This window comes from Sciurus carolinensis, chromosome 4 (genome assembly GCF_902686445.1).
Source record: "Sciurus carolinensis chromosome 4, mSciCar1.2, whole genome shotgun sequence".
NCBI lineage: Eukaryota > Metazoa > Chordata > Mammalia > Rodentia > Sciuridae > Sciurus > Sciurus carolinensis.
This window is the reverse complement of record NC_062216.1, coordinates 163,759,523-163,786,418: the sequence shown is the minus strand read 5'-3', so window position 1 is coordinate 163,786,418 and position 26,896 is coordinate 163,759,523. Positions and strand designations below refer to the sequence as shown.

Here is a 26,896-nt window from a genome sequence, read left to right as displayed (position 1 = left end):
AAAGGAAGTCCAGAGCTTGTGGGAGAAGAGAAACCTGCCCTCCTCGGCCACGTACAGTCTTCCTGTTTCACCTGGACCTGCACTGACCAGTTAGCTTCAAAGCACCTCTGGCTCTTCATCTGGCAAACACGTTTCCGCCCTTTGGTTGGGACCACAGATTTGACAAGGAGGATGATCTTCAGAGACACTATCTGAAATGTTGCCAAGTGTGCTTCCTCTCATCCTCTTTGTGCTTACAGATGTGTGGACTTCTTTGTTCTTCATCGTCCTCCCTGACCTTTAAGATAAGAGGATGCATTTCCGAGATGCATGAATCAATATCTATCTCCTGTTGCTATCAATCATTTATACTTATAATGGACTGCACACGGGGCTGGGCATGTGGCTCAGTGGTAGGGTGCTTGGCTAGCATGTGTGTGGCCTAGGTTTGGTACCCAGTACTACCAAGAGAAAAAAGGAAAAAGAAAAAGCAAAAAAAGGACTTGCAGATTCATGTTCTCCCCCAATCCTCACAATAAACCCATGGAAATAGGAATTATTTTGCTGACATTCCATGATCGAGACAATTGCAATCAAGAAGAAATGCATTCATCTGTTGAAGGGCATCTAGGCTGGTTCCACAATCTAGCTATTGTGAACTGAGCTGCTATAAACATTGATGTGGCTGTGTTTCCGTAGTTTGCTGATTTTAGGTTCTTTGGGTTTAAACCGAGGAGTGGGATAGCTGGGTCAAAAGGTGGGTCCATTCCAAGTTTTCTTAGGAATCTCCATACTGCTTTCCAGAGTGGCTACACCAATTTGCAACTCCACCAGCAATGTATGAGTGTGCCTTTTCCCCACATCCACGCCAACATCTATTATTGTTTGTGTTCTTGATGATAGCCATTCTAATTGGAGTAAGATGAAATCTTAGAGTTGTTTTAATTTGCATTTCTCTAATTACTAGAGATGTTGAACACTTTTTCATGTATTTATTAATTGTGTGTCTTCTTCTGTAAAGTGTCTGTCCAGTTCCTTGGCCCATTTATTGATTGGGTTCTTTGTATTTTGGGTGTAAAGTCTTGTAAGTTCTTTATAAATTTTGGAGATAAGTGCTCTATCTGAAGTACATGTGGAAAAGATTTTCTCCCACTCTGTAGGCTCTCTCTTCACATTCTTGATTGTGGAACCAACCAAGATGCCCTTCAACAGATGAATGGATAAACTCTGGTATATATACACAATGGAATACTATTCAGCAATAAAGGATAATAATATTATGGCATTTGCAAATAAATGGATGAAATTGGAGAATATCATGCTAAGTGAAATAAGCCAAACCCCCAAAACCAAAGGCTGAATGTTTTCCCTGATAAGTGGAGAATGATTTATAATGGGGGTGGGAGGATGGGGAATGGGAGAATAATGGGGGAACTTTAGAATATGTAGAAGGAAATGAGAGGGAGGGATGTGTGAAAAATGGTGGACTGAGACAGACACCATTACCCTGTGTACATGTATGATTACACGAATGGTGTCAATCTACATTGTGTACAACCATAGAAACCAAATGATGTACCCCATTTGTGTACAGTGAATCAAAATGCAGTCTGTAAAAAATTAAAAGCTAAATAAAAAAATAATAAAAAAAACACACCCAACTGTCAGTATAATTAAAAAGAACAAGTAAAAGAAATCAAAAACTTCTTAAAAAAAATCCCATTAATGTGATGTTGTCACTTGAGTCGGATACATTCAATTAAGCTACTCATTATTACATGAATAACTCTTAGTTTATCATAATAAAAATGGTGATTAGTTGTCAAAAAAAAAAAGAAGAAGAAGAAGAAATGCTTGTTTTTCTGAGGCTCAGTGACATGTCTAAGGCCACAGCTGGATGGCCAAGACGTCCCTGCAGACCCAGCAGCTCCAAGGCCAGTCCTCCTCCTCACACCGGCTCAGTCCAGGTCGCCGTTCCCTCGAGAACCCTCCCTTCATCTCTTAGGGGTAGTAAAACACGTAACCTGCTCCCTCGTCTGCGTGGCCCCGGTTGCTGAATTCCACGTCCTCGTTTTCCATGAAGATCTGGTTTGTTGTAATGCCCTGAGTTTCTGGTGTCCTTCACTCCCTTAGGTGCTGCGGGACTCCACAGGTACTGAGGACCCTGCACTGCCTCCACTGTGGCCCTCTGACCCTGCCTGAGAAGGAATTCTGGGAGTGGACTGCTGTCCTAGCAGCACCTGCTCCAGGGGCTCCCCTCTTCTGAGCAGCCCCCTCAGCTGTGCCAACCATCTTTTCCCCTCGTGTAACACCCCTGGTGGCTTAGGACATCTGAACTTCTGGAGACCTACGCGGGTCTGTGCAGTGTGGCCCCTGTCCACTGCAGAGCCTGTTCCTTCCCTGACATTTGATGTTCCAGCCTCGGTTCCACAAACCATGCTCTCTAGCACTGGGCTTTGGGCCTCCAGGTGTGTATTAGTATCAGGACTCTCAGAAAAGACGAACAGAAACAAAAACAAAAACCAAAAACTAAAAGAGAATGCGTAGTACTTCTGCTGTAGGGTTGTAGTGTTACTTATTTCCTTTTTTTTTTTTTTGTAGTTTAAAATAATTTATTTTAATACCAAGATATTTCTTTTATAATAAGAATTATTACAATTATTGTGTCTAAGATTTGAATCTCTGAAGGAAATCTAATTCCAAGTTTACCCAATGGATTAGTTTTCTACAAAGAATTTCCAGACCCCAGGGTAATGGACTGTCTTAGATACTGTTGGAAGCCTTCCCAATTCCTATCCCTATACTCTCCTTTCTAATAAAATTTTGATTCCATTGAAGTATCCATTTAACCCCATGTGATTTGTGACTTACATACGGCTGACTTTGTCCCCCTTTTCAGAGAACGAGACGTTTAGTCTAAGCCAATTGTGGTAATGCTATTCTTGGTGCGCATAGATAGATGCTCCTGAGGTCCAATGCCCTATTCTGTGGCCACAGGTTCTCCCATCAGTACGAGACAGGGCCAGCACAGCACAGGACCCAGGCTGCCGGGGACACCCCTCTTCTCCTATGGTGGAGGTGGTTCTCGGTTGTTGGGACGTGGGTCAGGTGTTCAGGGGTTGCTTCTTCCAGGACAGTTTCTCGCCCAGCGCCCACCCTTCCCAGATGGTGGAAGCTCCGTGCTGTCCTGTGCCCTCCTGGCTAATGTGGGTCCTAGGTAGCACTCGCTGGACCCTGTCATGACGGTGTGTGCTTGGACATCTCCTTCTGTCTTCTGCGCTTTGTGGCATGGTTTATTTCTCTAGTTCAGCCCTGCGTTCTAGGTCAGAGACGTTGATGTGCTCCACGGATGTGTGCTCAGCAAAGGCTTTTTTAGTGGAAAAGGACAGTGACCTTAGTACTTGGCTGAGGAAGAGTGGCGTTCATGCAAGTTCAGAGGGTGAACGTTTCACTTGCAAGGCGTGGGGGTCGGGTCCAGGGTGGAAAGCGGGGGGTAGCATTATTTATGAGAGGTGGGTGCTGCGTGAAATCTCAGAAACAGGAAGTGTGCAGCCCAGTTTTGACCTGAAAATTAGGGAACGCAGCCATTTCCTCCAGGATGACGGTCGGGCCTGTCCGTTCCTCTGTCTCCTCGTCTCTCTCCGTCCTTTTCCTCGGTGTTCTCCTGTCTGTCTTCCCCTCTCTTGCTCCCTAGCCCTGTCCACACTCCTTCCCTGTCTCTCTTTGGTCATCAGCTGGGTTTTCTTTTCCTGCTCCCGTTCAGCTTCCTGTGCCTTTTCTTCTCTGCGTGGTCTTCCCAGCCCAGCTCTCTGTGGCCTGCTCAGGCACCTAGACCAATTGGAGTTCTGTTTTACAAGCACCTCTTTTAAGATTTCCATGAGAAGTGTCATTGGCTCAGCCCTGCTGGTTGAAGCCTCTGGCCCCCATTTTGGATCAGGATGCTGAGGCTGCTGTGATAGTGGTGAGGAGGGAGGCTCTGAGGTGGGACACGCAGGCAGTGGTGGGTTTGCTTGGAAACTCAGAAATGACGCCCCCTGTGGTGCCCTCCCAGGCAAAGTGGAAGCTAGACGTGGTGGTGTTAAGAGCTGGGGTGGGGAGCCTCTCCACTCTCAGTGTAATAACCGTGGGTTGGCCGGGACCCTGCTGAGCCCGCTGACCATGTGGCCAGCCAGCTCTTTGTGAGCTCTTGTTGTTTCTGCCCAATGAGAACTTAAGTCTATTTAAAAATAATTGTGGCTTCAGCTTCAGTGACTACCTCTGGGAGTCCATTCAGCACATTAATTAATTATCCTCAGTGTGAACAGATCTCCTCTAAACAGCCTCCTGTCTGTTTGTTTTCTCAGCCTCATTCTGTGCCTTCCAATTTGTCCAATCGAGTTCCTCTTGTAAATTGGTCACTGTCTTAGATTCTCCCCAGCATCTGGCTTGGCTCTGCACAGCATGGTCTGCACTGAGCCAGCTGTGGTTGTGTTGGGCCACACTAACCAAGGAGTCCTCAGAGCAGGAGGCTGGGCCTCTGCTTTGCTCTGCCTGTTGTTTGACATGCTTGGGCATTTGCTGTCTGGACACAGCTAGTTAATGTACTAATAAGGGACCTTGAGCTGACAAGAAATAACAGCACATTTGGCATGGTTGAAAGAAAAGCACAGACAATGGCCAGAATTTTCTGCCATCAAATGGCAAAGATTGTCCTTACTCTTATATTGTGATTGAGCTTCTGTTCCAGTGGCTTATCTGGAAAAGTCTAGCAGGATCCTAGAGATTAGAAAGGGCAACCTGTATTTGTTGAGATGGATGGAAATCAGAGTGATGACAAGAAAGAGGAAATTCATGACGTCAGGGCTGGACAGAACTGTCCCAAGAGGGCTGGAATAGGGTGGACCCCTGCCTTATGACAAAGGACTCTGTTGGATGTGTTTGAAATGAAATTTCAGAACCTGGTTGAGTAAGCAGCTCTGTGTATAGTCTTGATAATCATCATCTTTCATGTGTTGTTTTTTTTTTGTTTGTTTGTTTGCATCAGAAAAATAAGTGCAAGTTGACTCCTGTATACATCCATGAGCGCTTGGATTTGCACACAAAAGAAGCATCTGTTGGGCCAAAAGCCTTCCCAGCCCAGGAGCTCAGAGCTCTCTGGTCTCACTGTGGTAGTTGAGAGTCCTGGAGTGGGTTCATTGATCCTGAAAAGATCCTCTGTGGTTTTCTTGGATTTCTTCAGGGTTCTAATCTAACTCCAAGGAAGTACTGAGTAGCTGAGGGAAGAACTGCATCAGGAGGGAGTCTGAATCTTATCAATATTGGAAACGGAAAAGCTCTTAGTCTGTGGGCACAGCTGAGAGGCAGCTTTAGGAAACACTCCTCCCGAAGAGTCCCTGGATAGAAAACCCTGGTGACTAACCAGGGAATGAGTCAGGGCTACTAATTTGTGATGTCTCTCTAGAACAATTATTGTATTGGCTATTACAATAGAGAGAGGATGGATGGGTGAAAGGATGGTTGGAAGGATGGATGGATGGATGATGAGTGAATGACTGAATGACTGAATAAATTAAGAAGCAAGAGAGGAGAGAAGAGACCCACCAGTGTGTCCCCAAGACAGAAAAGACTGTCGGCTTGTTTGGAGGGCAGAACAGAACATACAAAGCTAGGAGGAGTCTTCTTTGAGAACCACTTGAGAATCACCTGAATGCTAGTAACAGAAGACCCTTAAACAAGTAAGAGTCAGTGGGTCTTACCATAGTGGCAGCTTGGAGGCAGGTGGGTGTTGGGCGTGGTTCCTGGTACCCTCAGGTCATGGCTCCATACAGGTGTCTCTGCGGGAGTTCTGTCTTCTCCTCACATTTGCAAGGTAGCTGCAGGAACTCTAGCCATCACCCAGTAGTGGAAGTCACCCCCTCTTCCAGAGTCCTTGTTAAGCATTTGCCAACGCATTGCTGCCCGTATCTCATATTTTCAGCCAGTAGCACACAGCAGAGACTCAATAATTAGTTTTTTCCTGTGATTGAACAGATGTCATTGGGTTTTCAGATAAAATACAGACCTCTCTGTTAAATTTAAATTTCAGATAAAGAACAAATAATTTTTTTTAAATGTAAGTCAATCTGAGGGATGTGATGGCACATGATTATACTAGAATTTTATCAGTTTTTTCATCTGACATCCAGATCTCACTGGACTTTCTATATTTTTAATTCCTAAATCCAGCAACCCCTAGGATGTAGGGGGTCACTTTTTGGAAATCTTCCTCTTTCATAAAGTGAGGGCAACTGACTTTAATCACACGTGAGTCTAGGTGGTAAGGTGGAAATGGGACTACAGATTGTGCAAAGCGTTGGAACAATTCATCTGGAGGGAAACATGGAACTGGAATTAGTAGTTAGTAACGGGGAATTAACTCAACATTAAATGAACTTGTGGATGGTTTGTAACTCCTTAGAGATTTCTTGGTGCGAGTTTCAGAACAATGAAGGAAAGCCCATTGTCAGCAGAGACCCAGAGCATGTCAGAGTGGGTCCAGTGCTCAGTGACATGTGACCACGTGAGAGATCTGAGCCTTGCCCATGGGAGTTGCAATGTTAGCTGGCATGTCTGATGCCACAGGATCATGAAGAGGGGCTCCTCTGACCTGCCACCTTGCCACATGTTGTTAGATGGGGAGAGAAATTTTCTGTACTGAAAACTTGTTTGAAATACAAATATTTGGGTCCTCCTCTGGACCTACTGCAGCAGACACTCGGGAACCTGAGACCCAGCAAGCCCCACGGTTTCAGCAGTCTGCCAGCAGGCTCTGGTGCCCTTTGGGGGCCACTGGGGCCACTGTTGTAGGCTTTGGGAGCTATGGAAGCATGTTCGCTCGGCAGGTGGAAGGGCGCTGTATCCCTGGCATGGGAACAGAAACTCAACCTGTGGGGAGACCCCTGGAGAAATCACTGGAGCCTTTCCAGTGTCAGGTGACCAGCCTGCCCTTAGGAGTCAAAGAATTTTTACCGCAGAAGTGGGGTCTGATTGACCTCCAAGGAGCCTTGGGAGGGAGGGTACAGTGTTTAGAAGACCCTTAGGTGGTTCAGCGGACTCATGAGCACAAACTTATAAGACATGGGCAAAGTCCTGGCTGATGGGCAGGTGCCCCAGGTTCCAGTCCAAGACTGCCCAGTAACTTGCTGAGCAGCCTCCTGTGGTGCCTGGTCTTCTGGGTTCCCGTGTCAGATGGTGTAAGTTGGGGATTTGGAAGGAACAGCCCTACCTCTGGTTCTCTTGGCCCTTGTTTCCCCTGGGAGGGCTGAAGATGGCAGAACTTCCTGTGAGCTGAGCGTGGAGTTAGGGTCTTCCTGCTTCCCAGCCCTACCCTTTCCTCTCCTTCCTCACCTCTCTTCATCTCCTGCCAACAAGTCCTGGCGATAGGTGGTGAGTGTCCAAGTGTGTGAAGGAGATGGCCTTCGAATCCCAGAGGACACCAGCAGTGGGCAAGGTTGCCAGCTCCCCATCACCCGGGATGGCCTAGGTGGGATTCAGGTGTGGTGGAGACAGGAGTGAGGCCCAGAGCCATCAGAGACCCACATGGTAATGTTTTCCCACAGCCCCTGGGGTGGCCGGGGCCTGCGTGAGAACCAGCTGAACAGCAATGGAAGACGCTGTCCTGCTCACGTTTTCCTGGACACTGCATGTTACTCCACAGATTTCTTACATTTTTCCTCACTTTAACCGATTTGTTACCAAAGTAAATTTACTTTCTTGAGCGTTTGTATGATTTCGCCACTTATTACTTCTTGTCATCCCCAGTAGATTGTGGGATATCTTCTATCTCCATTCTGACTTTGCTCAGGTGGTGATACAAAGTGGGTCTCACTGTTTCCCATATTAGAAGTGGCCACAGGCTGGGGGAGGTCAGGGGCGAGCTGTGCTTCACAGCCCAGAAGCCAGGGTTGGAGGCTGTGTGGCTGGCTCTGGAGCTGGCCTTTGGGTCCTACCACTTTTTAAAAAAATATTTAAATTTCTTCTAATTAGTAATACATGACAGTAGAATATAGTTATGCACTTTGATATACCATACATAATGGGTATAATGGCTCATTTCTCTGATTATACATATCACAGGATCACATTAGTCATGCAATCGTACATGTACATGAGGTAATAATGTCTGTTTCACTCTATTATCCTTCCTTCCCCCACGCCCCTTCCCCGCCCTTCACTCCACTCTACCTAATAAAAAGTAACTCTGTTCTTCTCTAGCCCCGCCCCCCTTTATTGTGAATTAGCATCTGCATATCAGAGAAAACATTCGGCCTTTGGTTTTCTGGGATTGGCTTATTTCCTTAGCATGATATTCTCTTAACTCCATCCATTTACCAACAAATGCCATAATTTCATTCTTCTTTAGAGCTAATTAATATTCTATCAAATATATATATATATATATATATATACCACACTTTCTTTATCCATTTATCTATTGAAGGGCACCTAGGTTGGTTCCATAGCTTAGCTGTTGTGAATTAAGCTGCTATAAACATTGATATGGCTGTGTCACTGTAGTGTGCTGCTTTGAAGTACTTTGGGTATAAACCAAGGAGTGGGATAGCTGGGTCAAATGGTGGGTCCATTCTAAGTTTTCTGAGGAATCTCCATACTGCTTTCCAGAGTGGTTGCACCAATTTGCAGTCCTAACAGCACCAAAAGAAAAATTAGGAAAACCACATTGATTCACAGTAACCTAAAACAAACAAACAAAAAAAAAAAACTTGAGAATCAATCTAACAAAGGAGGTGAAAGACTTCTACAATGAAAAGTACAGAACACTAAAGAAAGAAATTGAAGAAGCTCTTAGAAGATGGAAAGACTTCCCATGCTCCTGGATAGGCAGAATTAATATTGTCAAAATGACCATACTACCAAAAGCATTTTACAGATTTAATACAATTCCTATTAAAATTCCAACAATATTTTTCATAGAAATAGAAAAAGCAATCATGAAATTCATTTGGAAAAATAAGAGACTCAGAATAGCCAAAGCAGTCCTTAGGAAGAAGAGTAAAGCAGGAGGCATCACAATATCAGACCTTAAATTATACCACAGAGCTATAGTAACAAAAATGGCATGGTATTGGCACCAAAACCGACTCATAGACCAATAGTACAGCATAGAAGACACAGAGACAAACCAACATAAATGCAGATATCTCACAATAGACAAAGGAGCCAAAAACATTAGAGAACAGATAGATTAATCAACAAATGGTGCTGGGAAAAATGGAAAGTCACATGTAACAAAATAAAATTAAACCTCCATTTCTTACCCTGCATGAAACCCAACTCACAGTGGTTCAAAGACTTAGGACTAGAACAGAGACCCTGTGCGTAATAGAAGAAAAAGTAGGCCCCAATCTTCACCATGTCAGTCTAGGATCTGACTTCCTCAACAAGAACCCTAAAGTGCAACAAGTAAAATCAAGAATCAATAAATGGGATGGATTCAAACTAAAAAGCTTCTTTTCAGCAAAAGAAACCATCAATAATGTGAAGAGAGAGCCTACAGTTTCAGAGAAAATCTTTACCAGGTGCACCTCAGATAAATCATTAGTCTCTAGGATATATAAAGAACTCTAAAAACTTAACATCAAGAAAACAAATAACCCAGTCAATAAATAGGCTAAGGAACTGAACAGACACTTCACAGAGAAAGAAATACAATTGGTTAACAAACATGAAAAAATGTTCATCATCTCTTACAATTAGAGAAATGCAAATCAAAACTATTCTAAGATTTCATCTCACCCCGGTCAGAATAGCAATTATCAAGAATGCAGGCAACAGGAGATGTTGGGCCCTCCCCTCTTCAGATGGAAGTCTGCTCTCTGAACAGTAGGGTCCTCCTGTTTCCCAGCAAAGACTGACTGTTGCATTGCTTTGGAGTTATGTGGTCCTGTACATGATGGGAGGGGAAATGTATTTGCCAATCTCCTCAGTGGGAGGATGGTGGGGACTCCCAGAGTAGCAGGCACCTTAGACCAGTTGTCAATACCCACTAATGGGGACTCCTTTTTAAAAATATAACTGATAGTGATTGTAAATATCAAGTGGAGTGTTGTATACAACGTATAGTGATCAGATTAATGTTTAGCATTTCACTGTAGTGGGAACATACAAAATCCTGTCTTCTATTTATTTTGAAATATTCGACTCATTCTTGCCAACCATAGTTATACTATTGTGCTGTGGAATGCAAGAAATCATTTCTCCCGTCAGACTGCACCCCTCTGTTCATAAGCCGTCCTCTCTCCATTGCCCACCCACCTCCTGGGCTCTGTTAATCACTATTCCAGTTTCTGCTTCTCTGAGATAAGATTTTTAGTTTCCCCATAAACATGTGGCATTTTTGTATTTTGGTGTGCGACTTATTTCCATTTAATATAATGTTCATCGGTTTCATTCATCTTAATGCAAATGATAAGATTTTTAATATTTATCAACACTTACTTAATCTCTATATCTTTTTTGTTCTGATTAGTTGTACATGACGGTAGAATGGATTTATTTATTTTGATAGATAATACGTAGAGTGTAATCTCCCATTCTTCTAATTATACATATTGTAGGATCACACTGGTCATGCAGTCATACATGCACATGAGGTAATTATGTCTGTTTTACTCCACTACCATTCCTTCCCCCTTCCCCTCCCTTCACTGCCTTCTAACTAATATAAATTAACTGTATTCTTCCTTAGCACCCCCTGCCCTTATTGTAAATAAGCATCTGCATATCAGAGAAAACATTTGACCTTTGGTGTTTTTGGGTTTGTCTTATATCACTTAGCATGATATTCTCTAACTCCATTCATTTACCAGCAAATGCCAGAATTCATTCTTCCTTAAAACTGAGTAATATTTGATTGTGTGTATATATATATATATATATACACACACACACACGTGTGTGTGTATATATAATTAAACATACATACACATTTCTTTATTCATTTATCACATTTGCTTTATTCATTCATCTGTTGACAGGCATCTAGGTTAGTTCCATAGGTTAACTATTGTGAATTGAGCTGCTATAAACATTGAAGCACAGGAAGTTAAATCAAGAATCAATAAATGGGATGGATTCAAACTAAAAAGCTTCTTTTCAGCAAAAGAAACAATTGATAATATGAAGAGAGAACCTACAGATTGGGAGAAAATCTTTACCACATGCATGTCAGATAAAGCATTAATCTCTAAGATATATAAAGAACTCAAAACACTTTACACCAAAAAACAAATAACCCGATAAATAAATGGGCTAAGGAACCGAATACTTTACAGAAGAAGATATACAATTGATCAACAAATATCTGAAAAAATGTTCAACACCTCTAGCAGTTAGAGAAATGCATGTCAAAACTACTCTAAGATTTCATCTCACTCCAGTCAGAATGGCAATTATCAAGAATACAAGCAACAATAAATGTAGACGAGGATGTAGGGGAAAAGGTCCACTCGTACATTGCTGGTAGGAATGCAAATTGATGCAACCACTCTGGAAAGCAGTGTGGAGATTCCTCAGAAAACTTGGAATGGACCCACCATTTGACCCAGCTCTTCCACTCCTCAGTTTATACCCAAAGGACTTAAAATCAGCCTCCTTCAGTGACACAGCCACATCAAGGTTTGTTTCTTTTTTATGGCTGAATAATGTTCTATTGTGTGTGTGTGTGTATGTGTGTGTGTGTGTGTGTGTGTGTGTGTAGACATGTGTCTATGCTCATTTTTATGTGCTCGTCTGTCAGTGGACACCTAGTGGACTCCGTGTCCTGTGTACGGCTCTGTGCTGTGCCCAGGAGTGCAGCGCTCTCTTGGACATCCTGATTTCATTTCCTTCCGACATGCACCTGGTAGTAGGATTGCTGGATCATATGGTAGATCTATTTCTAGATTTTCAAGGAGCCTCCATACTGTTTTCCGTAATGACTATACTAATTTACATCCCCCCAACAGTGTAAAGAGACTCATTTTTAAATGCTCAATGTCACGAGCATAGAGTAAATAAATACATGGATTGACCATTTATGGATGAAGAAATTGTAACCTGAAAACAATAAAACCCAAATGAAACCCCTGGATAGAGAATGAAGGGTGTCAACCTGGTTTGCTGTGTCCAGCTATGCGTACTAGCTCGTAGGTTTGAACATAAACCACTGGCATCTGTGGGATGAGCCACGCCCACTGTAACCGATGTGCTTCCCGTGCTTCGCAGGAGCCAGAGACGGGCAGCAGGGGAGGGGGCTCTTCTAGCCTAAGGCTGTTCAGGGTACATTTCAAAACGGTTCCAGGAGGGTCAGGAAAGAGCCCCTTTGTTTTTCTTTATCCAGTTTGGAAGAATCAGGGAGCTGGTGTTTCTGAGCACAAGTTCCATCCATTTCCTTAATGAGCTTCTGAACAGCCAAACCTTCTGGGGCTCTTTTGTATCATCGTTCCCTGAGCCGTATCCATTTCCGCTGGTCTGTAGATGTATCTATCCCCTTCCTCCTTTTAAAACAAAACTGATTAATTATAAGAAAACCAATAAGAAATGAAACTTGGAGCTTCCGAGCAAATCTCAGCCCTCCAGTGGTGTGACTTTGCTCTCAAGATGGAGAGTTCCATAAAAGGATGGTTTTGAGGACAAACAGAACCAATTAGCCACAGGGATAGGCAATCTAGGTGCCTTTAAATGAGCAGCTGTCAGTGTCACCATCAACAAGTATTTATTCTACCCCCTCCTGCAGTTCTGCAGCTATGGAGGACAAGGCTGTAAAGGCAGTAGCGTCCGAGCTGTGGAAACACAATCCAGGTTTCCTTCCAGGTGAGGCCACTGAAAAGGCCGGGCAGGCGCTGGCCTCTTCTGCCCTCTGCTGTTACCTCCACTTCCGGGTTCAGAGGCTAGTGCGTTAGTAGCTCTTTTCCAGCCTCCTAGGGTGCATCTACCCCCGAGTCCTGTTTTCTGAATGCCGAGACTCAGCCCACCTTCTATTCCCGGTTCTCTGCCTGTTCCTTTCTGGGTTTTGAGCACATGGAGCCACGACAGGGTTTCCTGATAACTCTCCCTGATGATGGAGCGGAACAGCTCCTTCACCTCCTTGCTCTGCGGAACCTCCTCGCCACTGAGCTCCTGGCCTCAGCGAAGGCTCCCCTTGTGGTTTTCTCCTCCTGAAGGCCTGCGACCCATCTGCTCCTGGCTGCCTCAACTGCAGACAACCTCAAGGAGGGGCTGTTGGTCCAGCAGAGGCGGACATCCTCCCTGGTTTAAGGACATTCACAACTTCAGCTGCCCCGTCAAAGAGGCAGCCAACCCCTGAGCTCTCCACCCGACAGGGTTGGACTGAGGAGCACAGTGGTGTCCTCACAGCCAGGAGCTGAATCTTGGCATTGTCCCCACTGGATGGGTGATTGGTCTTGTCACTCTGCTCCCTGTCCTCAGTGTCCTCATCTATAAGATGGCCCACTGTGCGATCTGCAGCAGGCATCGGTTCTTACCTTTACTCTCTGAAACTGGAGAAGCGACTTCTCTCTAAAAGCCCTATTTTTCCTTTCTTCCCGTTACCGTGTGCTCTCCTCTTTCTCAGGGGTCTCTGCTCTTGTCATTTGAGTGGTCAGCGCAGTTACCCTGTCATGTGGGGAAACTCACTGTGGGCAGCTCGCCTCTCTTCTCTGTAGCAATGTGATCAGCCCCTTTCCTCGTTGCCAGTGTCCTGCAGACATTTCTTTTTCTATTCATTATTTTAGGACACATGTAAATGGAAGCCTGCGGAGTTCAGATTGAGGAGGAGCGTAGCAGCGTTGGGATGCAGAGGTTGGCGTCCGTGAGAGAGAAGGAGCCTGGCCTCGGGGCCTCGGTTCTGCCCTTTGCCCTCTCTGCTGTGTCCCCACGTGGACCTTTGGTTTCAGCGGTCTATAAACCACGAGAGCCCTGCGGACACCCCTCGCTCACCTGCAGAAACTGCCCCCTCTCCGTGGCATTAAGCTGGAGTTGGATGTTTCCCACCCGCTCCTTCTCCTGTAGGGCCTGGGGTGCCCACCTGGGCTCGGCGCCTGGCACAGGGCGCCATGCAGAGTAGGCAAATGTTCAGGGATGACCCACTGCAGTCCTAAGAATAAAGATCTGGAAGAATTTACTGGGAAAGGTCTTTCCCAACCCTGTTGCTGTGGAAATGTCTAACAATTTTAACTGTTTTTTTGAGAAGAACAGCATGTCCTCTTGCACTCTCTTGCCACTTTGTCAAGACAGTGACCTCCTGCCCATCTTAAAGGACTCTTGCCTCCTTCCCCGGTACATACCGGACCTCCCTCTGCACTCGGGTGTTGCCTCGGCCACTGCGCGAGCCTCCCTTAGTCCTTTCTGCTCCAGTCCAAGCGGTGTTGTCGGGATAGTAGTCACTCCTCAGAAACTTGCATTATTTTATTACTGGGCAGGGAAATCGAGGGTTTCTAGTGCCCACTGTATCTGTCTAGGTGCTTCAGCCCTGACTCCAGCCCTGGTCCCGCGGGAACTCCCTGTGCCCTGCTCTTTGGTGCCAGTCCATTCATTCTTATTCCCCAGCCAGCTCGGCATCCTGGTGTCCCTTTCCCTTTACATAATGTCTTCTGGGTCTTTGATTTATGCCGCTGCCACTCCCAACTTGCTCAGCACCAGGGCCCAGTCCATGTTCTAGGGCATGTGTGACACAGACCTAACCATTTCCTAGGGCCAAGGATGCCAGTTTTAATTTTCCATGTGATTTCTTGATTCACCCAGATTCATAGTCTCTTCTGAGAAGCCTTTATTCTTTAAAATCCTTTCCCTAGACTGATTACCGGCTATTCTTCAAAGGCTTAACACTTATTAATACAATTTGTACTACATTATTCTGCATTCTTGAATATTTTTTATCTCCTTGAATTGCTTGTAAATGCTTGACTGTCGGGAACTATTGTATTCTGCTTCTCTGGAAACTGCCCAGAGTGGTTCTTTGCCTGTGTAGCTACTCAGTCAGACATTTGTTGAATGACAATGGCATTTCCCAAGTAGAAACAGAGGCAACAGGGACAGTAGAGTTGGAGAGTGATGGAAAAGTTTTTATTTTCCCTCTAGCAAGGGCCTGATGAGAGAGGGAAGTATATTGAGGTAGCGTTGGCGTTAATTATTAGGGGAGAGGTTAATTGGTTTCAGGGACTTCCCATCCTTTTGTAATGGGCAAAAACCTATTGTCCTCATGGGCAGTTCTTATCACTGCCTTGTTTCAGTTGGTGAAGCTGACTTTACACGCAGCCTCGAAGACCCACTGAAGAGAAAAAAGGTCCTGGTTCAGGTCTGATGAGTCCTTGGTCATCAAAACGGTCTTACTTTGTCACCCCCTAGAGCAAAACCATGGAACTTGAAGTGGGGAAATGCCTTTTAAGGCTACATGATGCCTCCATTCACCCATTCACCCACCCATCCATCCATCTTTCCATCCATCGGTCCATCCATCCAAGTATGCATTCAGCTGGCGTTTCTTAGGAAACAACTCTGTGCAAGTTTTTGTTATCGTCACATAGTTGTAGTGCGTGTGGCTGTTGAGAACTTGCTCATTTTCTGTGTGTCTCACTTCCTCAGAGGCATAGAGAGACAGTAGCTGTTAGGGGCTGAATCATGTCCTCCCCGCACCATCTCACCCAAATCCATGTGTGGAAGTTCCAATGTCCAGCAGCTCACAATGGAACTATATTTGGAGGTAGCGGTGTTAAAGAGGTAATTTAATTAGACCACAGTCACTAAGGTGGGCTTTGACCCAGTGTAACTGCGTCCTCATGAGAAAAGGAGATCTGGGCACTGATAAACACAGGAGGAGGAGGACTTGCAAACACAAAAAGGTGGCCATCTCCAACCGCAGGGCGGAGGACTCTGCAGAAACCAGCCCTGCCACGTCTTTGACCTGAGTTTCCAGTCTCCAGAACTATGAATGTCAGCCCTAGCTGACCAGTGCCAAAGGGGCCACCTGAGAGATGAACTGGCATGAGAAGGCCTGCAAAGTCTATCCTGGTGTGGCGCATGGCAGCCTCCCAAGGAGGCCAAGTGGAGCAGGTGGAGGCCGAAGTCCTGGTCCAGGTCTCCATCCGGGTCTCCAGCTGGGTCTCCAGCCAGGTCTCTGTTCTCATCCACCAGCACAACCATCTTCTGTGGTGCGCTTTGCTCCTCGTGGCTTCCGTGCCTGGTGGGCCATCGGGTTCACTAGTTTCCTTATTTTGAAATGGCAGCGCTATGATCATCAGCAATGCTGCTCAGTCTGAGGAGGCCAGACCCACCACCGTGCCAGGCTCTGTTGAAAGCCTGCTTTTCTCCAGGACTGTGTTGCTGTGGTCCTGAGTCCACCATGCACACAACAGCCGGGGAGTTTTAACTACGGGTCCTTCCGGGTGCTTTCTGGGGCCACGTCGTTCTCTGTGCTTGGACTTCAACAACCCGGTTAAGTGTCACTGCCTCCCTGAGACCCTGGCTCCCTTCAGCCAGCGGGTGGGAACAAATGCCCATCTGATGAGTCTCTGTGGACATTTCCAAGCTACGTGCACTTTGGTTCCCCGCCTGCATCTCAGCTTTCTCAGAAGTGCTCACTGCGGCCAGTTTTATGGGGGTGCTCGCCCCCAGGGCCCTCCCCGTAGTACTAAAATCACAATAGTGACATCAGCCACTTGAGTGTGTGGGTCGCCAGTGGGAGGCAGCTCCATCTGGAAACTAAAAAGGGAATCAAAATCCTCTTATTTCCCCGGGATGTAGCTGTATTTTTGCAGGTAGACAAGGCCAAGTAGGGAATTTACAAATTGCCACTTTTTTTTTCTATAGCAGCTTGATATTTTTATGAGTTCCTTTGATTCCAAAGCGTTAGGAGCAGGGAGCAAGGTTGGCTGGGAAGTCAGAACACCTGGAGAAGGAGGGGGCCTGAGGCAGGCGTACCTGGGAAGTCTTGGGTGTGAACCCCAGCCCAAGGAACTCCATCCCACCCGCAGCTGCTAACACCTGGGATCTTGGTTGTAATGAAGGAGGCTCATTGGCAAGCCAAAGTGGATTTTTGGAAGTTTTTTAAGTGTGGCCTGAGTGCTTTTCTTATGCACCTGGGCGTTTCCCCGATTTTCCCATTGGATACACAGCACAGGAAGATGATTATCAAGCCATGTGTGCCAGAGGGCAGGTGTGGTCCCCCGAGTTGTCCCTTGAGCAACTGGCAGACACAGGGACGGGTGCCAGAGTGCTTGCCCCTCCTCCCTCCCAGTCCTCTGTTGGTCCTGGTGTTATTCGGTTGGGACTGTGCTGCTGTGCCCCTTTCGCATCCACCAGCAATGACAGGATTCCTGATGGTGGGGATAAAGGTATCATTTCAGGCTGCTTTCGCTGTGCAGTGGTGCCAGGATGTGGCTACTGCAGGGCCAGGAGGATCAGTGCTGGTAGCATCCCTGGGGCAGAAAAGGGCTGATCTGGGCTTAATGCCTGTGCATTTGAGAAAGAGAACTTCAGAGAAGTTAGGCTCATTATGCAGATGATCCTGGGCAAAGGTATCTTTTCTCCTGATTTGCTGAATCATTTCCTTTCTCTAAAGTGGTGCAGTTTTTACTGGGGTCTCTTTCAGCACTCCAGCAGGGAGTCTGCAGTGACATCTGGCCATTTAAGTTCTGAGTTGTCCTGGGGCAAGATTGACTTGCCCCAGGTTGCTATGGGCAGAGGTGGGACTTGAACCTGAACCCCAGCGAGGGCACTTTCCTTCCTACCCTGAGGCTCTTCCCCTTCCACAAGCTTCTTCTGCTGCTTTCTAGGAGCACTGGCTTTGCAGGGCAGATGGTGCCCCAAGAGGGAGCCTTCCCTCCAGGCTCAGGCTGGTGAGAAGGCCCCGCCCAGCCCCTGGAGGCGGTGGCCTGCTGGAGGCCTGGGCTGTGATGTGGGAAGAGCCGTTTGCTATAATGGGAAGCAGCTCTGAGAAGAGAACAAGATGCATTTGTATGCAGCCAGTCTGATGGGGTTGAAATGAACCCGGCCCTGATCAAACTCCACACAGCGAGCACGTTGCAGGGAAGGCAGACCAAAATGGAATGCTGATTTTGCTCACTGTCTACTTTGGAAACTTTCTTTCCTGCCACCCACATGGTGGTAACTGTTGGTGGCAGCCCTGTATTCAAATCTATTTTTTGATGGAATTTTTTTTTTCTTTTTAAATAATGCATGGGGAAGTCCTTTTTCTTGAGCTCCAACTCTTTCTATAAATGGGGCCTGGTAATGCACGGGCATGGAGTTTTAGAGTTGAAGTTGTGTATATATGTGAGTGCTTTTTGGGACACCTTGCACTTGTTAGCTTTCAGCAGCAGGTAGGTGCCTTTCCCAGCATGGCGGCTGTCTTATTGGCTTGGATGGAAGCGATGGCATGTGTCACAAGTGCCAGATCTAGAGCCCAGCCTGCAGGTGTGTCCTAAAGGAGAGCTGCTGCCATCGCAGGGATAGCTCAAACAGGCCAAGGACTGAGCAGTCACAATGGAACTAGAAGGTTCCGGGACTTCCATTCTGCTCCCAGTGCTGTGGAAGAAAGACACCAGAAGGCCGTGCCCTGCCTCAGCGTGGGTGGGTGTGATGTGCTGGTGGCACCAACGTCATCCTGTCACACGGAGGGCGGAGCGGTGGGTTCTTCGTCTCACAGAGTCCAAGAACGAGATCTACAGACACAAGGGCGAGAACAGAGTAACAGGACTTATTAGAGTAACAGAAAGCGGAGCTCCCCAGAGAGGGATGCCAACATGTCTGTGGTCTAGGGCTTTTCTGGGCTCCATCTGTCCCTATAGATGATCGGTGGGATATGAGATTTAGAAAGGGGGCCAATCAACTCTACGTTACTCCTTCAGCAAATCTGGGGGAAAGTGATTTCTAAGCCTTAATCAGCACTAGAGTGGGGTGGGGTCTGCTGTGTAAGAGGAAGTACCTTTTGGGATTGGTCACTTCTAGGTGCTGTTAAGGAGCTGTCCCATGGCCAGGATGAGCTGAGGTCAGAAGTTGGGTTTCCCAATCCCCTTTTTCTCCTTTTCTTCTCTGAGACCCTTTTCCTGGCTGCCCATGAGTGGTCTGTCTGCTTGCCTCCGTTCTTTCTGGAGAGTCACCTGCCAGTTTATCGCGAGCACTGAAAACTGTGTGTATCCTTTAACTCTGTGATACACCCATTAACTCAGTGATTTTTGTTTTTAGGAAAGATCGTTCCCGAATATAGATTCTAAAAGAAAAGGTGGGCGGGGTGGAGCAGACCCTGTAGCTGTGGTTTAAATGACCTCAGACTCGAGACCTCCGCGCTTTGGAGCTTCACCACGGAGCGTGTGGGGAGTGGCAGCGGCCTGGAAAGCGTCCGTGGCTTCCCGTTGCTCCAAACGTCGGCGAAGGTAGCGAGGCATCGCCCAGGTTTCACGCTGTCGGGTGTCGGAGCGAGGCTCCCGGCTCAGCCACCCCTGCCATGGGCACTGCTCTCCGTGGGTCCCTGCTTTGCTGACAGCCACAGCACTGCCTTGGAACCTTTGTGAGTCTGGCCTGTGACTTCGGGGGTCTCGCGGCAGTGCCAGAGCAGACCCAGCTTGCCCACATCTGGGCTGCTCAGGTACCACCTTGGCAATTCCTTTGGCAGAAAGCGACGTTCAGCCAAGGGTGGAGTTTCTGGAGGCCTGGAGAGGTGCGTGTTGGGGAGACAGTGATGCAGAGGGTGAGCAAGGAAGGTAAGGGGCTGGCCGGCCCCTCCAGGGACCTCTGTGTGGACTGGCAGCAGGCAGAGGCCTGTGGGTCCACAGGTGGACGGATCATCCTCCTCAGGCCTCACCCACGGGCCTTCCAGCAGAAGCACGGGAAGAATTGGGGTCTGTCCCAGAAGGCTCGGGCCTCTCCATGGCTGTCAGTACTGTGACACAGGATGACCAGTGGTCTCCATGAGGGAGTGTCCACAAAGCTCTGACCCCTGGAGCTCTGACCACTCGGTAAGTCTTGGCTTGGCCGCCTCCTTCCATCTGGTCAGGATTTTGTGGAAAATCCCCAGATTCCTGTCTGCACACACGTGCTGCTGCGTTAGGATCGCAGCTCTGCGGATCCAGATGTGCATCTTCCTGAGCCTTGGAGAAGGATCGGGAGGGATGACGTGGAGTAACACATTCCACCAGCTTCTCTCCATAAATCATTATAGTCTGTGATTGAAGAGTCCGTAAAATGGGGATTTAGACGTGGCAGTTCCTGATTTAAGGTGTCAAAGGTGACACTTCAGAGCTTCAGCACGGGCAGTCTGACCCTAGGATCCTGCTGCTGATACCGTTCCCTGGGCTCCACTCCTTGGTGAGGAGGGACCAGACCCAGCCCTGAGCACACGTGCTGCCATGATTTTTCCTGGGATTTCGTTTTTCTGACATTGTCCTTTAACCGTCCTGTTGCACCGGAAGCCACGTCTATGTGTTAGCTGACTGTTGCTGCTACAGAAAATGTCCGCACATTTAAAATGATATGCATTTGCTCTTTTATGTTTCTGGAGATCAGAAATCCAGATTCACCATCTCGGGGCTAAAGGCAGCCTGCTGGCCAAGCTGGTTCTTTCTGGAATCTTTGGGTGAGTCTGTTTCCTTGCTGTGTGTAGCCGCCCTGGCTGCAGCTCCATTGGCTCGTGGCTCCTTCCTCTGGTGTCAGTGTGACTCCTTTAGCTCGTGGCTCCTCACTCCTGTCCCTGCTCCTGCCGTCACACAGCCCCAGAGCTTCCTGTGACTCTTCCTGCATCTCTCTACGTGACCTTGTGATTCCATCAGGCCGGGGTATTCCCTCATCTCAGAGTTTCCCGTCAGGCCCACAGAGACCCTTTCGCCATGTCATGCAGCACCCCATACCTTCTAGAAGTTATCACATGGACATCTTGGGTGGGGGGGAATATCATTTAACCTCTCACACTCTATACAGCACCTGTCTTGGTGCCTGGTGTTCTTGTTGCCTGGGACACTTTGGCTGCCGTTTTTTGCAGTAGGCTCACTCCTGTTCATCCTTCAGAACCCATCCTCAGGGTCTGCTCGGTAAGATTCCTTGGAATTTACTTCCTCCTGCCCATAGACCTGGTAATGTGCCTCTCTCCCCTGCTCACTTAACATCTGGAGCCTGTAGCTTAGTGACGTCATCACACACCGTACTGTAATTGCAGATTCACTTGTCTGCCTGTCCGAACAGGGGCCACAGGCTAACCCTCTCCTATTCCTCCACTCAGGCCCGTGGCTGACTATGGCAGCACAGTTGCCCAGGAAAACGGGGAGCAAGGCAGGAGCCACGCCTCTTGCCAGGAGAGATCCCACAGGGAGCCCTTCGTCCTGATTTCCAGGTAGCCTGTTGGCCTGGGATTGCATTTCCTCCTGGGAACTGCAGCCCTTCACACTGCAGTGTGTCAAGGACCCAGCTTTTCCTGTTCCTTCAGCTACCTAATTCTCTCTTTGTTGGACTGCAGTAGATTAGCTTAAGTGAAAGTGAATAGACAATTCCCTATTAACATTTATATTGCTTTTCTTTTCTATTTCTTGGCAAGGCTCTGCAGACTGGGATGGCTGCGGAAAATGTTCTTTCATCTATATAATGTCCCGGTTGGGGGTTGGGTTTTGGCTTTTTGCTGGACTCTGGAGACGACTGGGTGTGGTCAACTCATGAGCCCAGGAAAATAATAAGGCTCAGAGGTCAGACCAGAAACTGCAAGTTAGATTCAGTCAGCACATACTGAGAGTCCATGGTGTCTGCTCCCATGCCAGGTCTTGGTGCACGGAATTAATATGTAGCACTTAAGGGGCCATTATGTGTAGAACATTGTTCCAAGTGCTTTAGTTTTATTATGTCTTTGACTTCTTAGAACAACCCTGTGAAGAGTAGGCATCAGAATTCTTTTGAGTTTTACCGATGAAGACACTGAGGCAGAGAGAGGTGACATAACAGCTAAAGGTCACATTCCCTTAATGGTACCAAATGCACAAGATGCTCCTGGCCTGGAGGGTGAGTTGGAGACCCACAGGTGGTCAGAGGTCTGGAAGGGCATTCCAGGCAGAGGGGATAATAAGATCTAAAGCAGGAGGGTGTAAAGGTGGTTATTGTGTTCAGGGAAGGTGAAGTCGCAATGCAGGCTGGCGTAGGTTACTTTTAAGATTGTAGGAAAAGTTGACAAGGAGCCTCCAATCCTTTTGAAGGAGGCAGAGCAAGAGTGTGGGAGGGCAGGAGAGCATAGCGGGGGAAAGGCTTTCCGTCTCTGCAGCCTGGGGGTGAAGAGGAGGATGGCAGAGCTGTGTCTCAAACCAGAAGGGCACACGCCTTCCCTGGAATCTTGCTAAAATGCATGCTCCGTCCCTGGAGCTGTCTGCCTTTCTGCCCGGCTCCCGGGTGATGCTGATGCTCTCTCGCAGTGAAACCTTGGAGCGGGGAGAGGCATGCTGAGTTGACCAGGTTCCCAGGGGATGCAGATAGACGGCCTGTGTGCTCCCGGACTGAGTCCACCTGTGTCCTTTGCTTTTGCTGGCCTGCGTGTTTCTGCCTCCTCTGTCCTAGGAAACCCATCATCGTCCTATGACGCCCACTCCCATCGTCACTTCTTCGGACAGGTCCACTGGATTCTTGAACAGAATCAGCCCTGCGTCCCCTGAACAGAGCATGGCGCTGGCCCTTGCGTCAGCACCCAGACATTCAGTTTTGTATTTGATAGGCAGTTGCTCCGGCACGTCTTCTCTGGACTGCGAGGAAGCACTTGGCCCAGCACTGTGCCTGGTGCACGATGCATCCCAGGGAGGTTGAGTTAAGCCCCAGTGCACGGTGACACTCGAACGCTATGGTGGTGGGTGCTTGAGCTGTTTTTCCTGGAGCAGTGGCTCCTAATCTCTAGGGCACATCTGAGTCACCTGGAGGGCTTGCTAGAACATTCCCCCTCCATCAGCTTCTGGTTCAGTAGACCCTGGGTGGGCTTGAGAAGGTGCAAGTCTAACAGTTCCAGCTGCTGCTGCTGCCTGTCCTGGAACTACTCTTTGAGACCCCCTGTGATTGGGAAATGCAGAATTACTGTTGTCCCCCAGGGGACTCTGCAGTGTAAGTCAGGCCTGAAAATGGACATGGAAATTAAACACAAGGAACGCAGTCAGTGGAGGAAGCAGTAGAGAAATACTTGGGGCCAAGGGTGCTTGGAGTCTTGTTTCTAATTTTTTTTTTTTTTTTTTTTTTTGGAAACAAATTTCCAGTTCCCACTAATCTTCGAAGCTGATGATTCTAAAATGCAGTTATTTTATGTAAAGCCAAGAAATGAAAAAAGACTTTTAATTAAGCCAGAACACAATGCTTTCTCATCTCTTTGAGTCTTTCTTTTATACTTATTGAAGGAGGCTTTTAGACTTAATTAGATGAGTTTTTATCCTTCTTCACTGGAAACAAGGGCAGAGATGTGGGTTCAGGGGTTCCCAAACTTCTTCGTCCTGAGCCTCGCTCTTCGGCGTGTCCTCTCCCCCGAGGGTCGGCCACTCCACGTCTCTGCCTGCGCTGGCCTCCGTGCCCTTACGGGGGCCGCATCTTACGAGGATCCTGTGAAGAAGGCGGGAGTCTGCTGCGCCGCTCTGGGCTGGCCGTCTCCTGGCTCCTCTTGCAGGAAGGTAGCTAACCATGTCTGGTTCTTCATCTCCCTGCCCCTCCCACAACTGTCTGGTTCATAGCAGTTAAAAACGGACCCTCTGACGTCTGCAGGATTGTCCCCAGGGCCGCGGAGGCCCACTCTGCATGTTCTGTTCAGCTGTATCACAAATGCTGTGCGGTCTCCAGTTTTCAGAAGATGCTTCTCAACTTGAGACATTTAAGAATGTGAAACACTCTTTGTCTTAAAGTCAGTAAACTTTCTGCAAGGCCCACCATGCACTGAAAGCGCATGTTGTCACTTACCACGGTTTGCACGTAACTGGTCTCCGGTCCTATTGTCCACAGTTGCCCAGGGTCAGCGTTGGGAGCCTGGTGCAATAGAGGAGGTCTCAGTCTGCGTCAGACCTGCAGGTGCCATTCGTCACCCCTCAAATACTCATGGAGTGCCTACTCTTCCAGCTCCAGGCAGACTGAGGTGTGGGGACAGTTCCCTGGGGAGATCGTCAGTGAACAAATAGGTATGGAAGACCCAATCACACGGTCGCCATGGGGAAAGAGTCGGGGGGGTGCAGGGGGTTGGGGAAGGCTTTTGGAGTAGATGCAAGAGTGGGGTTAGGATGCACATAATAAGAACATCCAAAGCAGGCCGATGCCATCCAGGGGACATTGCCAGTGTGAAAGGCCTGTGGCGGGACAGGCCTCATCTTGTTTGCAGAGCAGAAAGGAAGCCAGGTGGGCTGGAGGAGTGGAAATCCAAGAAAGCTTTGATGGCCCAGGCTGGTGCGCGGCTGAGCTGCGATTTCCAGATCTGTAAGTTCCAAGCTGAGGGTCTGTCCACGTGTGGGTAACTGTGAGACGCCAGTGCAGATCCGGTCCTTCTGTTTATTAGAGTGAATTTACTCTTTTAAGAAACAAATGTCATGAGTAATTCAGCTCCAGCCGTGAGGCTCAGCAGAAAAATATGCTCATAGCTGACAGTGTTGTGCCGTGGAACAAGGACCCACAGCGTCCGATTCCTGAGCAGCAGTTGAACCAAGCTGGGGAAAGGCAGCCGCCAGGTGGGGTGAGGAGGAGGCGACTGTGGAACACAAACATTTCATTCCCTGTGTGCGCTCTCAAAATAGAATGTGGGCTTTCAACTCTTTCTTCTTTGAGGAACACGGTTGAGAGCAACTCTGGCAGCACACTGCAGAAGAAAGTGCAGAGATCTGGGTTTTGATCCCCACTCTGCTAGTAATTAGCGGCAGGACTGTGTCCCTTAGAGTTCCGTCCAGACCAGAGAATGCAGGAGTCTGCACAGAAAAGAATTCACCGCCATTAGCGGGAGCCTTGCCAAATCCCAGGAGAGGCGGTTCAGGCTGAGCTGTGCTGCTAGGGGCAGCGCGGAGAGCCACACAGCCCCAGGCCACCAGGACAAAGGGCCAGAAGCCCGGGACCCCTCCTCATTTAGGGATCACGCGTCCGCCGCCGAGATCTGTGTCCGCGGGGTGGGCACCTTCCTTTTTGGTCCTGGAGAAGTTTGGGAGTAGATGCTGGGGGTCTAATGCCAGCTTCCTCCAAAAGGAAAACCCTCCCTTGCTCCAGCTTGCCAGGGAGCAGCAGAGGCAAGCACGGGGTGGCCACCACCTCTCGCCTCTCAGGTGTCTGCCTGATGGCGACTAAGTTTCACGGTAGCGTCCAGGATGTAAAGGCAAGTGTGCTGCGATGTGGCTCTCCGTGGGGACAGGGCATGTCGAAGGCTGTCCTGCCATGGCCCCAGAGGGAACGAGCAATTCTGCATTTGTAACCCAACACTTGGAGCAAAGGCTCAAAAAGGTACTCTTGGAGATGCCTAGAAAAACACCACAGGGAAACGGAACTCGCAGTACGTTCAGCTACCCCCAGGAGGCAGGCAAGAGCACAGCCAGACTCCCCTGCGAACCCACCAGAATGGCTGAAGTTCAACAGGAATGAGGCAAGCGGGCAGCATTGCCAGCTGGCAAGGATGTCGCGCATCTGCAACTGCCATGATGTTGGTGGGAGCGCAGCGCGGCCCATGCCTTCTGAGAGAGGTCTGGGGGTTCCTTACGGAGCCTAATCGACACCCGTCCTCTGACCTGATTCCCCCAAGCTGGGAATAGCCCAGGTGTTCCATAGTGAGAAAAGGATCCGTGGCTGGGGTTCGTACCACTCGCTGACCAGCAAGTACAGAACAGGCTGCCGGGGCGTCCCTTGGGGACGACTTGGAGAAAGCAAGCCAGCTCCACAGAGAAGCCCTCAGGTTTCTTAATGATGGAGGCTGGAAGAGGAGAGCCCGTCTAGAATGAAGCTCAGTCAGACAAGTGGCTGCCTGTGGGCGGTGGGAGCAGAGATGACAGGGAAGGGGCTCGAGGAAGCTTCGCCATCACCCAAATGTTGCGCAGCCTGAGAGGGTTTGGGTGCTGCAGGTGCGAGCGTCTGTCAAAATTCACCTGCTGCTCTGCATCTCGCTGTTTGTATCTTTTACCTTAGAAGAAGAAAATATCCTCTGAACACAGCGACAGAAGAACCTTACGCCACAGCATAATTAATGATGTACCTCCCGAAAGACCAAGGAAGAAACGTGCAGATGACGAACTTGCTGTTTGAAATGCATTGAAAGAAGAAAAAAAATAAATAAAAGGAAGGAGGGTTGGTGGATGGAAGGAAGGGGAGACAGCTGTGATAAATAAACTCCGTTAAGATGTTCGTGCTGCACCGTAGGCATGCGTATATTTATGCTTATTATAAAATCCCTCCAGCTTTACTGTGTGCTTGAGATTATTCATAATAAAATGTTAGGGAAAATAGTTCTCAAAGAATCGTAGGATGGATGGTCTCCTGCTCTTGTGCATCAACTGGCAATTGGTTGTTTAAAAAAAAAAAAAGTCATTCCTACTCTGCTAGCTACTTTATGGAACAAGGTGATTCTTACTCAGCTGGATAAAGAACACGGATCTCAAAAGGGATATAGTCTGGATAGGGGGCCCTTCCACGGAAGAGGCCCCATAAGCACTTACTGTGTTTCTCTTAGTCTGTAAAGATAGGTCCAAACTCTGATTTCTGTAATCTCCCCGTTCTTGAAATCAGTACCTACCATGCAAAGATGAGGAGCCATTTCTTAGGTAAAATTTGATGTAAGCTTTTATAGCTGGAAGGGACCTGGGTAACGACTTCCATCCTTCCATTTTGATCATGTACCATGTTTAGCTGAACTTGTCTGTGATAGTAATGACCAAAAAGTTTGAGGTGGAAGAGCCTTTTACTTCACGCATGTGGAAAATAAAACCCTTGGACTACATTCTGCTACATGAGG

General features: G+C 47.9%; 1 protein-coding gene and 1 non-coding gene across 7 annotated transcripts in view; both read left to right on the top strand.

Moving 5' to 3' along the window:
- Positions 1–26,896, top strand: part of Large1 (LARGE xylosyl- and glucuronyltransferase 1) — a 494,157-nt gene that overhangs the window by 167,120 nt on the left and 300,141 nt on the right. The gene's annotated exons all lie outside the window — the stretch shown is intronic.
- On the top strand, positions 19,483–19,618 carry LOC124984144 (small nucleolar RNA SNORA76). Its single transcript, XR_007108603.1, has one exon. It is a non-coding gene; the product is annotated as a small nucleolar RNA SNORA76 (small nucleolar RNA).